The sequence below is a fragment of the Ambystoma mexicanum genome, chromosome 4p, assembly GCF_040938575.1.
Source record: "Ambystoma mexicanum isolate Mex_15411 chromosome 4p, UKY_AmexF1_1, whole genome shotgun sequence".
NCBI lineage: Eukaryota > Metazoa > Chordata > Amphibia > Caudata > Ambystomatidae > Ambystoma > Ambystoma mexicanum.
Genome location: NC_090927.1, coordinates 130,522,103 through 130,536,701, shown reverse-complemented (window position 1 = coordinate 130,536,701; position 14,599 = coordinate 130,522,103). Strand labels below are relative to the sequence as shown.

At 48.8% G+C, this 14,599-nt stretch overlaps 1 protein-coding gene across 2 annotated transcripts in view; it reads left to right on the top strand.

Moving 5' to 3' along the window:
- The first annotated feature begins 10,770 nt into the window (after nt 1-10,770).
- Nucleotides 10,771-14,599, top strand: part of DNMT3A (DNA methyltransferase 3 alpha) — a 2,439,715-nt gene continuing 2,435,886 nt past the window's right edge. Inside the window, exon 1 of one of the 2 annotated variants that reach the window (XM_069605556.1) lies at nt 10,771-10,972. The gene's annotated coding sequence lies outside the window, so the exon portion shown is untranslated. The remainder of the gene's footprint in view (nt 10,973-14,599) is intronic. The other variant, XM_069605557.1, reaches the window with a different exon arrangement.

The following is a 14,599-nucleotide window of genomic DNA, read 5'->3' as shown; positions in this document are numbered from 1 at the left end:
AGACGTTCCTAGTGACTTCCAACATTCCCTTTAGGGTAAAACCCTGTGGCAATGATAACTATATTTTGTTTTGAGGCACACTTCCTGTAAGGGTTCCATTTCCTGTTCACCCAACATGGAGCATTAGTTCCATTGTCATCTGTGGCTGCAGCAGTCTAGCCTCTGCGCATGGCTGCCTATATCAGCACGCCCAACATTCAGCCCATGTTTCGTGTGAGTTCTGCACCCACACGCTCACCGCAGCTCCGGATCCAGTCTTCAGCATCGCATCATTCACCCGTTACCAGCACTTACCTGATCCGTCTTCAGCAAGGCCCTGCTCACGAGCATCTGCATCCAACGGCACTCCTGGTCGTAGCTCACGTAGCTCGCAGGACATCTGCAGCAGGAGTTTTCGTTCCGCGCATCATTCCAGCCCCAGCAAAAACAAAAAGAAGAAAAGACATAAGTAAGGCAGAAGCGGTGCTAAATGTTATAGTCGCGCATAGCCCATGGCCAAAGAAGCACAGCTCAATACTTATGCGACCCAAGTCGCCTCGCCCCGCAAACTCAGCCAAAGCGCTGCAAGTCTTTCCAGCATCCCGGAATCTCTGAATCTCGTGGTTTCTTCTGCATTCCACGAACCAGACAGCGGACCACAAGACAAGTGGCCGGAACTCATATTACCAGTGTGCATATTGCTTAGTACCCTAAAGCAAATCCTAACAAACTGCTAGAGACTCCAGTAAACGAACTTACCTGGCAATCCAGAACCAAGGGCCCAGTGAAGTAACTGGTCTCCAATCAACCCAAGACTCATCGCCCCTGCACCTTGGCACCTTTCATCGGGACAACCCCATCAAGCCAGGATCAGGAGGCACACCCTTGAGAGGCGGCTTGAGGGGGAGAACTGTCATGGTTACTGGGCCCCCAGTTAGGCACTCTTTCTCATTAGCCCTTAGAAGGGCAGTCAACAGGCAAATAGGGGCTATGTGGGTCAGGGCCTGGCGTGCAAGACTTTCCTAGTGACTTCCAACATTCCCTTCAGGGTAAAACCCTGTGGCAATGATAACTATATTTTGTTTTGAGGCACACTTCCTATAAGGGTTCCATTTCCTGTTCACCCAACATGGAGCATTAGTTCCATTGTCAGCTGTGGGCTGCAGCAGTCTAGCCTCTGCGCGCGGCTGCCTATATCAGCACTCCCAACATTCAGCCCATGCTTCGTGTGAGTTCTGCACCCACACGCTCAACGCAGCTCCGGATCCAGTCTTCAGCATCACATCATTCACCCGTTACCAGCACTTACCTGATCCATCTTCAGCAAGGCCCTGCTCACGAGCATCTGCATCCAACGGCACTCCTGGTCGTAGCTCACGTAGCTCGCAGGACATCTGCAGCAGGAGTTTTTGTTCAGCGCATCATTCCAGCCCCAGCAAAAACAAAAAGAAGAAAAGACATAAGTAAGGCAGAAGCGGCGCTAAATGTTATAGTCGTGCATAGCCCATGGCCAAAGAAGCACAGCTCAATACTTACGCGACCCAAGTCGCCTCGCCCCGCAAACTCAGCCAAAGCGCTGCAAGTCTTTCCAGCATCCCGGAATCTCTGAATCTCGTGGTTTCTTCTGCATTCCACGAACCAGACAGCGGACCACAAGACAAGTGGCCGGAACTCATATTACCAGCGTGCATATTGCTTAGTACCCTATAGCAAATCCTAACAAACTGCTAGAGACTCAAGTAAACGAACTTACCTGGCAATCCAGAACCAAGGGCCCAGTGAAGTAACTGGTCTCCAATCAACCCAAGACTCATCGCCCCTGCACCTTGGCAGGATGGAGAGCCCACTAAACTAGTCTAAAGGTTAGCCTCGCACAGACACCCAGAGAGCACACACAGGGACCCTGGGTGGGGGAGGTTTGGATACCCAAAGGGGCATTATATTGATACCTTCCTTTGTACCAACAGGTTAGCCCTTCATCAGGCTGGGACCCTATCCAGACAGGGAGGAAACTACCTGGGGCAGGACGAGGGCACCCGAGAAGATCCATCGCTCCTGCAGAGTCCAGGTGAGTGTGGCACTTAGATTGTCATAACTATTCCTGCCAAAGACAAAACCTGTCTGATTCCAGTGGACTAGTTTAGGCAATAAGGGATTCATCCTTTTGCCATGGATCTTGGCTAGTAGCTTAATATCAGCATTCAATAGGGAAATGGGTCTTTAGTTCCCACAAATGGAGTGGTCTTTCCATTGCTTGGGAATCACAGTGATTACAGCGGTCCTAATGGATTTAGCCATTTTTTCATTGGCAATAATCTCCTTAAATAGTTCCACCATGAATGGAGCAAGCGAAGAACTAAAAGCCATATGAAACTCAATGGGAAACCCATCTGGACCAGGACACGTACCAGGTGACATCAAGCCCATAGAAACTACGATCTCCTGAGTTGTAATATCCCTATCTAGACCAGCTTTATCGCAGTCATCCAACTTTGGGATATTAATTTGGTCTAAGAAAGCAGTTGCTCTCTCATCCTCAATGCGCTCATCATTATAATACAGTGACTCATAAAACCGACGGAAAGCATTGCAAATGTCTTCATTTCTCCTGTTCAGAGGCCCAGTGTCATCTGCAATGAATAAAGCCTGCTTCCCCATCTCTCTCCCGTTCAGCCTGCTAGCTAATAATGTGCCAGACTTTTACCCACATTCCCACAACGCTTCCCTGGTATAAAACAAATCTGTCTCTGCTTTCTTGTGTAATACATTGACTAATAAATGCTAGGCATTCAGCATTGAGGACATTGAGGAAGAAGGGGGCAGGGAAGTATGCACTTCCACAGATTCTTTATAGCTGGACTCTAGGTGTGCAGTCTCTGTCTCTGCTTTTTTCTTTTTATAAGAGGCAAAACTGACTATCGTTCCACGCAGAAAGGCTTTCAGAGCATCCCAGAGGGTGCAGAGCCTGTCAACAGATTTTGTATTCTCATTGAGAAATATTAAAATCTCAATGTCAATGTATTTCAAGAAGTCCTGATCCAACAGTAGATGAGTATTCAACCTCCACACCCTGCTATTCCCCTCTCCTCCCAGTGATCCATCTATTGCCAGATGTACACAAGCATGATCAGAGATCAGGACATCACCAATTTCTGCTGTGCTCACATTCCCGCAGAGGTCCCTACTTATTAAGAAATAATCAATACGGATGAGGTTCTGTGAGGGACCAAGTGAAAGCTATAATACTGTTTATGTGGGTTAAGTTCACGCCAAACATCATGCAAATCCCATGTTTGCATAAGCCATAGGAGTCTCTTCCTGACCCTGGCCTCAGCATAAGAATGGGAGATTTCCGACTTATCCAGTGTATCATTCACAGTAGCATTGAAATCACCCTTCATTATTATAGCTCCGTCCCCCATACTTGCTAGTACATCCTCTAATTTCCTGAAAAAAAGAGCCTGCTCTACATTAGGCACATGAACATTGAGGAGTATCATGTGTCTGTTCTCCACCAGCAACTTAACTGCCACATACCTGCCTTCAAAATCTAGGTCCACTCTGTCGACAGTAAATCTTAAATCTTTCCTAAACAAGATAGCTACTCCTCTGTGATTGCTAGCAAATGTGCTGGAAAACTTCTTTATATGTATTATTCAAAATATAATCTGCTCTACCCTGTTGCAGATGAGTCTCTTGAAGTAAGACAATATCTGGTTGACTTTTTGCCTAGGAAGTTAACTCAATTCTGCTTCTTTATTTAATCGTTTTTCAACTTCTGTTTCGAATGATTCTAAGAATATTAATTTAGTGTGAATCATAGCTAGAAGCGTGGCTTGGTCCTTGATCGTGTTATTCATTCTTTCAAACAATTTAGTAAAAGGATGTAATGCAATTGTGAGGGATGACATGATGTTGGCTTGAATTTGGGCCAGATTTAGTGTTGGAGATGAAGAGCCTTGCTGAACGTGAAGTGAAGGTGGTGTACTAGGCTCACTTTCTAGTGATTCTGAAGGTTCTGATACGTAGGAGCGTATGAAGCAGATGACCCCGTCCTCTGGAGAGAGTGATGTATCAAGGCTTGTTCCGTAAATAGTGCCGGCTGTAGTGCGGAGGTCGAGATCTTTGTTTTTGTTTTGGATCCTCAGGTAATGAATAATTTACACAGGCAGTTTAGGTCGTTGAAAGTTCGTGTATCTGGCATTCACAAGTGGAGCTAATTTTCCTATCAGGCCTCTGATTCAGAAAGTTGCAGATAGTTATGTCGCTTCTGACTTTGCTCAGGTTTTCTTGCGAGTAATTGCTGATCAATCTCAGCAATATCGCAAGTTAGTCTCTTTGTGAAGAGGGGCTGTTGAGTAGCTGCACTCGGTGAGTTTTCTTTGTCATTTGTGGAAGAAGGGGGCCTATTCTCGAAGCTTGTACATGAATTAGGTTGTTGATATTCCGGTGAGTCAGGTCGCATGGTTAATTCATTCAGAAAAGTGCAGTTGTCCTCTGTTGACAATGAACAAATTTGGACAGATCTTTGTGTCTGTTTCAGAGCTATCAATGACTTGTTATGCTCTGAATGCTTGTTCAGGAAGCCAGGATTGAATCGGTTCTGAGAGCGTTGTCGAGACTTGATTGAAGGCAGTATAGTGGTTGTTGTGTTGGTTTGTATTTTCAATTGAGTCAATACACGGCTTCACTGAGTTAACCTCATTATTAGCGAGATCAAAAAAGAAAGTACAGTTTCAATAACCTTTTTTGAGCATTATGCAGTCTTCTAGCTGTTCGTTTTGGGGATGGCAAAATTGCCTCTTCCAGATTTGCCAACTTGTCCACCTTCTCTCCTATTGCCCCAGCCTGTGTCTCCCTTTTCAAGCCCAAAACTCCCCTGACCACTGCCCCCTCTGAACCTATCCCCACTTCCCTCATCCCCAAAATCTACCCTCTCCTTATTGCCTACCTATCCACCTTCTTCAACATCTGTTTCTCCTAAGCCACCGTTCCTTCAGCTTTCAAACACGCCACCATAATCCCTATCCTGAAGAAACCTTCTGCTAGCCCTCTTATTGCCTCCAACTTCAGACCAATCTCTCTTCTCCTCTTCATTTCAAAACTCCCCGAGCACCTAGCCTACTCAACGTTCTGCCTTCGTCTCATCCCAATCCCTCCTTCCCACCTCTCAATTTGTTTTCCGCCCTAAATACTCCAGAGACCGCCCTCACCTATGTCCTCAACTCTCTCCTCACTGCTCGCTACGCTAAGCAATTTCAATTCTCATCCTCCTTGACCTCTCTGCAGCTTTTGATACTGTAGACCACCCCTTACTTCTTAGCACTCAATCCTCCTTCGGCTTCAAAAGCTCTTTTCTCTCCTGGCTCTCCTCGTACCTCTCCAACCGATCCTTCACTGACTCCTGGGGCGGCCGTGCCTCCTCCAGCCTCCCCCTGAACTATGGCGTCGTTCAGGGATCCGTACTTGGACCCTTTCTTTTCTCTGTCTATACCTCCCTTCTCGTTCCAATCATCTCTTCTTTCGGCATCTCCTGCAACTTTTACGCTGATGACACCCAACTCTTTATTTCCTTCTCTTACTTCACATCTGACCTCCACCACACTCTTTCTTCCTGCCTCACGGCCATAAAAACTGGATGTCATCCCACTTTCTTTCCCTCAATACTGACAAAACTGAGGTGCTTTTCTTCCCTCCTAGCACCCTCTCCCCTACCCCCCTCCTTTCATCCACTTTCCACCTTCCAACCTCCCCATATCTACCCATGCCCGCAATCTCTGCCTCCATCTCGACTCCTCTCTCTCCTTCTCCAACCACATCCCTCTAACCTCTCGAGCCTGCCGGCACCACCTTTTCAACATCCGCAAGATCCGCTCCTCTCTCACATTCCATGCTTCCAAACTCCTAATCTTCTCCCTTATTTTCTCCCGCCTATTCTACTGCTCCTCTCTCCTCTTTGGTCTCCGTGTCTCTCACCTTGCCCCCCTAAAGTCCATCTACCACTCCTCTATTCTATGTCTTCTCGGCCCTCAAGACTCTATTTCTTCCTCTCTCACTCAACTTGGCTGGCGTCCCTTCCTCTCATAACTGAAATTTCAATTCCTCTGTCTTGTCTATAAATCTCTCCATGACCTGCCCCCCTACCTTTCTTCCCTCCTCTCATTCTGCTCTCCGTCCCACTCTCTCCACTCAGCAGACCTCTACCTACTCACGGTACCCCTTGCCCCATGTGCCTCCTCACGCTTCTGCTCCTTCCAACTTTTGCCCCCCCTACACTGGAACTCCCTACCGCTCTCCATCCGCTCCACCCCTACCTACCCATCCTTCCGCTCCTCCCTGAAATCCCTTTTTCCTCACTCCCCCTCTGACTCCCCTTCCTTGCCCCCCCTTCCCCTCACCTCTTCCCCCTTCCCCAATGACCTCAAACCTGTCATTGATACCACTTAGGGGCATTGTGTCACGACCCCTTCCCTAGGCCTGGATTGCCAGGCCAGGTGGCCTACTTCTAGTACCCCCTTCAGGCCCTCAAGGGCATTGACATTTGCCCCCAGACTGTCTTGGAGTCAGTCCTGGCACCCTTGGCGCCAGGCTCATGTGCTGAAGCAGTAATCTGGACCCATAAGGGCATTGCGCAACAACATGGATGCTTCCACATGGCTCAGTTCCTGAACTGAACTATGCGGTCTAGCATTTTGTGTGTGGCAGGCCCAGAGACACCTGGGATGCCTGCAGGCTATATAAACCACGCCCGGACTCCAGTACATGCTTCGCGCTACTTTGCAATCCAGCAACGTGACGCTCATCGTGTTCAGCTGCATCTGAGAACCTCGGAAGAACAGCATCTGAAAAACAAAAGGACATCGTTAAAAGCAGAAGCTTACCTGTGATTCCACCGCAAGCTGCCCTCCGCTCCTGTAACCATCATCCAAGGTACACCGAGCGGCCCGGATCGTCGAATCTGCAAAAGGAGAGAAAAGGACATTAGACATTTTGCAATTGTGCAGGCAGCTTACCTCACGAGTCGCCCATCGACTAGCATCGCCTTGGGACTTCTTGCTCCAGGTGAGCACCGCAACCTATGAACAAAAGACAACAGGTTAGCAAAGGCATGGCATCATAGCGCTGCGCATAGCGCCTACTTACCGCATCAAGGCGCTCTCAAGACACCATCACCTGTCGGCGGGTCCCAATTCAGCCAACGTTCCAGAGTGAACTTCTGCGCATTTAAGGAGAGAGAAAGACATTATTTAAATCCAAGAAAGGCATACAGTATAACAGTAATAAGACCTTTCTGAAAGACTCTAAATGGCTTGCATCAGTGAAGCAACTAGATCGCACTCGCCCACAAAGGACAACGTGCCCCTGCCAAGAAGGCAGGACGGAGAGCACGCCAAAACCTATGACAAGGTGAGGAAAGGTCCAGGGAAGGGCTGCGGGCATACAGGGTGTTGGGAGGCTCTTACCCCAGTTGCCCAGTCTTGAACATTGCCCACCTGTTTTCCAGGCAGAACTTCTCCGCTGATTATACCTGGGAGCGGCTGAGAAGGGAACCAGAGTCCCAACAGCTGGGTGCCGTCCCCGTGGATACCAGGTGAGCGTAACACATTGATGACACCAGACCACTCCCCCTTCCCCTCCCCTCTTCCCCCACCTCCCTGACCTCAAAACAGACATTGTAACCCCATCAACTAACCCCTCTCCCCTTCCCTTCCCCCACTCTCCCCCCTCCTTTAGTAAATTGCTCTACTTATTGTTCTAATGACTTGTTTCATGTTGTAATTATCCTTCTCCCACTTTTGTACCTGTTGTTAAATCTATAAAGTGCTTTGGCTTAAAGCGCTATATAAATTCAATAAACATAAACATAAACATTATTGCTTGCTCTTTTTGCGAGGAAAAATCGGTATCAGCCATGTTTGCAGAATTATCTACTGGGGCATGTAGGTTGGGTTTTACAGGGAGGGGGTTTTCATTTGTATAAAGCGGCTCTTCCAAGCCTCCTAAACATTCACCATCCAATTCCCTCAACTCTTCTGGAAGTTGCTGGTTGCGCGGTATGGGAAATCAGTCAGGATTATGATCTAGGTTTCCGCAAACAGTGTTGTAAAGTGTCTCAGTAGTCAACGATGGGCCATTATACAATGACTTGCTCGCACTATGTGCAGATGTAAATGTTGCATTAGTTGGGGGACTCACCTCAGTCGTTGAGGCTGATATTGTAGATAGTGAGGTTGGGTTGTCCTGGCATTTCCCTTTCACGTGGAGTCGGCTACATGGACCACTTGTGTTTTTTCCTGATGGCGAATGCCATTCAGAGTGATGGAAGCTAACTCTAATAGCTCTCGATTTCCCTCGCTTGCAGAGACTGCTCAACTCAGCGAAACTCAGCATGCTCCGTGCTTACAGGTGTTTTTGTAGCTTATCACTCCCCTTTACAGCAGCAACTGAAGGCAGCCTTGTGTAAGGGAAATCAGGCAATCTGCTATCTGAGAGACTGCTCAACTCTGCGAAATTCCTTATCACAATAAACAATGGTGCCACCTTCTGCCCTTACGCTCAGAGGATCCCACACTCCTTTTTCCCTCCTCATCATCTCCTTAATAATAATAATATTAAAACATACAAATACCGCCACGTGGCCTTTTCATGTTCTCCCATCACCCACACCCACTTCACTTCCCCACTCACTCTTACACTCTTTGTTATTGCTCATAAGAGGTGTACTTACATTTACGTGCTCACCTGAGCTGCTCCGTCATGGGGTCTCAACAACGGCCTGCCCCCTCCTAGGCGCTGCTCCCCACTTCAAAGAGCAGACAGGCATTCTGTTAAAATGGCTCCTGTACACCGCTGCATGTTGCGTACTTTGGACTGGCCACTTTAAGTGGGCGCAGCCCCTCCTGAGATGCTTGCCTTGGAGCCTCAGTCTTTGCAGGGGTCGCTAGGATCATGTTGCGGTCACCAAAAATGTAGAGAAGCCCCTGAACACTCACACCATAAAAAATACAACCCACTAGTGAAAAAGGCCTAGCACACTTCTTGCAAGGAAAACAAAGTTTTATTTCCACAAAAATAGAAATGCGTCAGCAAAAGACTCTGCTGTCATGGAAGGTTCTGCCGAAATCAGCACGAAATCAGTATGAAGGCATACAGCATCATCAGTAAATTACATAGGTTACAAATCCAAACGGCTGGTTGGTGTGACCCTATACATAGGCTACCTGCTCCATAAGGGATGCTAGGCCATTTGTCCCAGACCCGTCCATCTTCTTTCAAGCGGGCTTCTCTTTGTGCATCATCAGGCATAAAGCTGCAACTAATAGGCAATTATGTTAAGATAAGCAACACTGGTTCTATCTCAGACCTGATGTGCTCCTGATACTGCAGACATGGGCTAAGAGGATACTTCAAGGCCTTCGCTTCTAAGAAATTACAGCTCAATTCCAGATGTGTTGACGCCCAACCCAGGTTCCCCACCCTCGTTTTAGATATGTTGTTGTATCCCCCCCAGCACAAATCACGCGACCTATGGTGGAGGTAAATGATCCGTGTTTTCAGATCTTTTGTGACTGAGTGGGGCTCTAACAGTTATATGGTTGGTGGTCTGGAACTGACTGGTACCTTGGAAAGCTGGGTGTCTTGGGACTGGGGCTTTTGGGTAGTATTAATTAGAGCTGGGACAGAAAAGGTTGGAGGCTTGTGTCCTCCTTCATGTGAGATCGCTTTTCACAGAGACCTTGCAAAGCCATCGTGGCCTTGCAGTGCGCATTCCTTCTGGGATCCAAAATGTTGGCAACATGAGACAATGAAGGGTCTATGAATCTCTGCAGCTCTGGCCTTTCTCACTGGTGCCCAAGCTACAACCTATCCCTCTATGCATACACTTTATTTCTATGTATGTGGCTCTGGGGTGCAACCCTGGCTGCAGCACGACGTTAAGCCTCAAATCCAATATGGCTGCTACTATGTAAGACAGCGTTTGGTTCCTGTGCTATAGTCCTTACCACCAGAGGCGTAGAAAGGGTAGGCCCTGAGCGGGCAAGGGCACCCAAAATCTGTAAATGCTCACTCAGCAGCCCTGTGTGGTCATTTACATATGTTAATGTCACTGCAGTGGGCCCAACTAGATTATCTTCAGGAGCCGCGTGTTAGACAATCCTGGCTACGTCTCTGCTTACCACCACCACACTGCAGGCCTCTGTCTCATCCAAACGCGCTGGGGGCTTGGGACGATCGTCCCTCCTTCCCAACAGGGCACACACAGTCTTCTACTTCAATACCCTAGGTCAATTGAAACATTTTCCCATAGCAGTCCCTGCCACTTATGGAGCACAGGTGCAAGTTCTTAAGGTCAAATGGGCTCCTGAGTACGTTCTTTCAGAGCAGTCAAACATATGGACAAAAAACAGTCATTCAATCGCAGACACTATCCCTATGCGTATAAAAAAAACAGACACCACATATATGATAGATATTGGTGCAGCTTGTCAGCTATGGCAATACTTTTTTACTGAGGCCATAAAGCGTTAGTGTATTGCTTTGTGTGGACGCTGGCTTCAAAGTGACCAAGGTCATTAAGGGAAAAAAATGGATGGCTGTATCTTATGGTTGGACAATCCTGTGCTCTGCTATCTGTGCTAGTATTGAGCACTGGGCCTTAAGCACTAGCAGTTCGTGTGCGCCGGCGCTAGGACCCGGCGATGCTCCCGCCTGAGGTTCTCTTGCGCGCATCCGTCGGCCCTAGGACCCGGCGGAGCTCTGTTTCCCAGTCTGCTACGGGCGGCGCTCGGACCCTGCGGCTCTGTGTCCGCCTGTCTGGAGCGGGCGGCGCTGGGACCCCGCGGCCTGTCCCCGGTCGGTGCAGAGAGCGCAGTGCAGAGGGAGCCGCCGCCGCTGCTGGAGGAGGAGGAGGAGAGGCCGCGCCGGCCCGGGAGAAAAAGGGGCAAAGACAGGGACGCCGAGCGGAAGCAGCGCAGCCCGGAGCCGGCACAGGGTGAGCGGGGGTGCTTGAGGCTGCAGGGAGGCGGGGTGTGTGTGTGACGGCGGGGGTGGGGAGTGCCCGGCACCGGCTGCTCAGATGCACGGGATGCGGCAGCGGCTCTGCCTGACAACCCGTACAATGTGTGCAGCCGCCTTTCACCCCAGGTGGGGCCTGCGAGCCCCAGGTGTGGGCTGCCTGTCCCTTCCCTTCTGCTGGATGCTACTGTCTGGCCACATAAACACCCCCCTCAGCCCCCCCATTTGAAAGCTGGTATGGTCCGTGCACCCCCGGGTCAAGGCTGCTAGTGTCTGTGCCCTCCAGGTGGGATTTAAAGAGCCCGCAGTCCCCAGCCTGCTAGGCGAGGATTGGTGGAATGGCAGCATCACTGTTGTCAGGGTTTCCTTGCGCGAGGGCTGCTCATGACTCCCTGCACCTCCCCGCCCCCCCAGACTGGGGGCAGTGTCTGTGACCACCCCTGTCTGTGACTACTAATGTCTGTCTGCCCCCCAAGTGTGGCTGCTAATGAGTGCGCGCCTGCCCGCCCCCCCCCCCCCCCGTGTAGGTGCTGCTAATGTCTGTGCCTCACTCCCCAGGTGTGTACCCCCCGCACCGCCCATGCATCATTGACAGCGATGGACGGGTTTCATGCTGGCCCCCACACACGCCTATTTAGGGGACTGCTAATGGGCAGGCTGCACACATGCGGGAGCTGCATGTCACCTGCACATCTTTGTGTACTGAAAATAAGCAGGATGCGTCGATGTGCCTTTGTCCTCAAGAACGGGGTCACGGCCTGCGCTCCTGCCGTGTGCAGGGAGGGATCGGGACCTGTGTTCTCAGGGAAGGGGTGGCAGCGTGTTTCCCCTGTGCCCTGAAAGATGGGGGCTGCACCCTGCATGCATTCTTGTGCCCTGAAGGAAAAGAACACAATGTGTAAAAAAAAAAAAAAAAAACATTTTAAATAAATAAAAAATTATAATTAAAACAAAAAAAACGAGGGCAGGGATCGGAACAAAAAGCCGGTGTTTCAAAAGGACTCCCAACTGGTTTCCCTTGCCCACCGAAATACGTTTTTTTTTTCTGAGCACATATGCGCCCCAGCCTGTGTCTGGAATTAAGGGCTCATGTTTTGTATATGTCTGTGTCCTGGTGGCAGGGGTTACTGCAGTCTTTGCCGGCGATCGGAAGGATGGTTTCACGGTCAGTGTGGTATACCCGACTCTCGTACAGCCTGTATATGCCGGTGACCCGAGGGACTGAAGTCCCAGCCTGTGCCCCACTGTTGCTAGGCTTCTGTGTCCCGAGGGAAGGCGTTCCCGCCTCCATCGGCCTCTGCGCTCCTAGCCTGTGTCCCGGAGGATGGGGTTATGGCTTGTGCACGCCTGGTTCCTGAAGGAAGGCCTTACATCCTGTATGTGGTTTAGTCCCGATGGTGTTGGCACTGCCAGCGCGCATGCTTGTGTCCTGAAAGACGGGGTCACGACTTGTGTATGCAATGTCTGTAGCCCTTGAAACACTCATGAACATATCGCTATACGGGTTTTCATGGGTTGCTTGTGCCCTGTTATGTTCAAGTATTAAGATTCTATGTAACCCTAAAGTATGTTCTTCTTGTCTCTGTATTGGTCGTCAGTAGAACGCGCCCTGAAGCAAATAACTTTGCGTGTGGCGCATAGAAAGGGTCCAGGCCTGTATAAGCCTGTGCTTTGAAGCATGGAGTCACAGCGCACAGCGTGAGTAGTCCTCTATCCTGAAAGAATGCTTTTGTGGAAGGGGGGCTTAACTGCTTGGGCACCAAGAAAGGGGTCAATGTTGCTGTATACCTGTGTCTCAAAAGAAGGAATCATGACTTGTTTCTTGAAGGAAGGGGTTGGAGCTTGTGTTGTGCAGGTAGGGGGCATGGCCTGTATGTGCTTGTTTTGGAACAGCACACATTATGGTTGTCCTAGTGTCCCACAGGAATGGCCTACAGCAGGTGGCTTGATGGGTCATTGTTTATCTATGACTGTTGTCCAAAGGAGTGCATTTTGCCATTTTTCTATGCCCTTTTTTAGAAACATAGTTGGGTCCCATGTGGTAACCTGTGCCTTGTAGGATGATGTCCCAGCCTGTATGTTTCTGTGACATGTATGAAGGTGTTGCAGCCTATGCACTTTGAGATGGAATCACTGCATGGGTCTTAAAGTTGGACGATGGAGCCTGCCTCTTCCCCCTGGTTGGGGTTCACAGCATGTCTTTTCCGCATCATTTCTGTAACCTGACGGGAGAGAATACAAAACCGTACACGGAAGTTTCCAATGTGTGTTTCCAACTGGAAAAGAACACGGATGATCTACCCTCATGCGCTGGATCTCGGGATTCTTTTCAGCGTGCTGGTCCTGCGTTTCTAGCTCCAATCTGGGGCACAGTACCTAATGCCCTCTAAATGTCCAAGACTAATGTACCAATCCCGAGGGCCTAGGACATGAATGCTTTTACTAAGGGGAGAGAAAGTGACAGCGGACACCAACGTCACCCGGAATACCACTCAGTGAAGTGTACATATCTCGATAATTTAGGGGTCTAATTGTCAATACAGCAACAGACATCCATGCACATCGGCAAATAAATAATGCTATGACATGGCTGCCACGTGGGGAATCGGGAAATTAGTCCATCTTCACTTTTCACAGCACTTTACTTGACTCATGTGAAGCGGGAACAGTGTGAAAATAATATATATATGATAAAAAGATGGTAAAAGGCATTAACGTTTTCTAGAATGCCATTCCGTCAAGATTGAAGTGTGAAGGCTACACAGGCTAATAGGTTAAATTAACAACAGTTAGGCTATTGAGTCAACATTTAAAACACGGTGTATATTAGGATGAAAGAAAGCACAGTATTTGTAATTCGAAATCCCTCTCACACCCCCATGTTATGCAGCCATTTGCAACTGGAACTAGAAATAATCACTGCTGTTAGATGAAACTCTTGTCAAATAGGTGACTCTTCGAGCTTGAATTCTACGGTACCGATGTAGCCACATTCATTATGCACAGCACAGGCTATGATTTACCATTATACAGGCTTAGGGTAGTACTCAGAGATCTCTGTGCTGCCATGACAGATCATTAAAAAGAGATGGACTCCTTTGGCGGAATACATAAGTGAAAATGAACGACATGTTGGCTCAGTCGGATTACGACATCTATGGTTGTGGACCTCAGGAGTAGTTGACTCGAGAACCTCTCAAGTCGTGAAACTTCCAACTGTAAGAAGTTAGGAGATAGATCAAAACTTCAAGACCCTGTGACGTGCACAGAATATCTTGTCATGGTTTTTCGTCATACCCTGAGCGTCTAAACTCAAAGGTCGTCGAAACGCCACCTGGGACTGTATCAGGTTTTACAGCAGAGAATATTGCTGTACCCGCCGCAAGGCTCTGAGACAGTCCGATCTCTGCGCTTGGTGCAAAGGCAACCACTACCCCTGAGCACTTGACACGTTTCCTATTGGACAGCAGTGTTCTCATGGGTCTACCCTAGAGCGCCTAGAAACCTATTCTTATTACCCTTCTATGTATAGTTAACATTAGATGTTTATCAGTATCCCAACAAACTACCAATATATATATATATATATTGATTGTACTCCTTA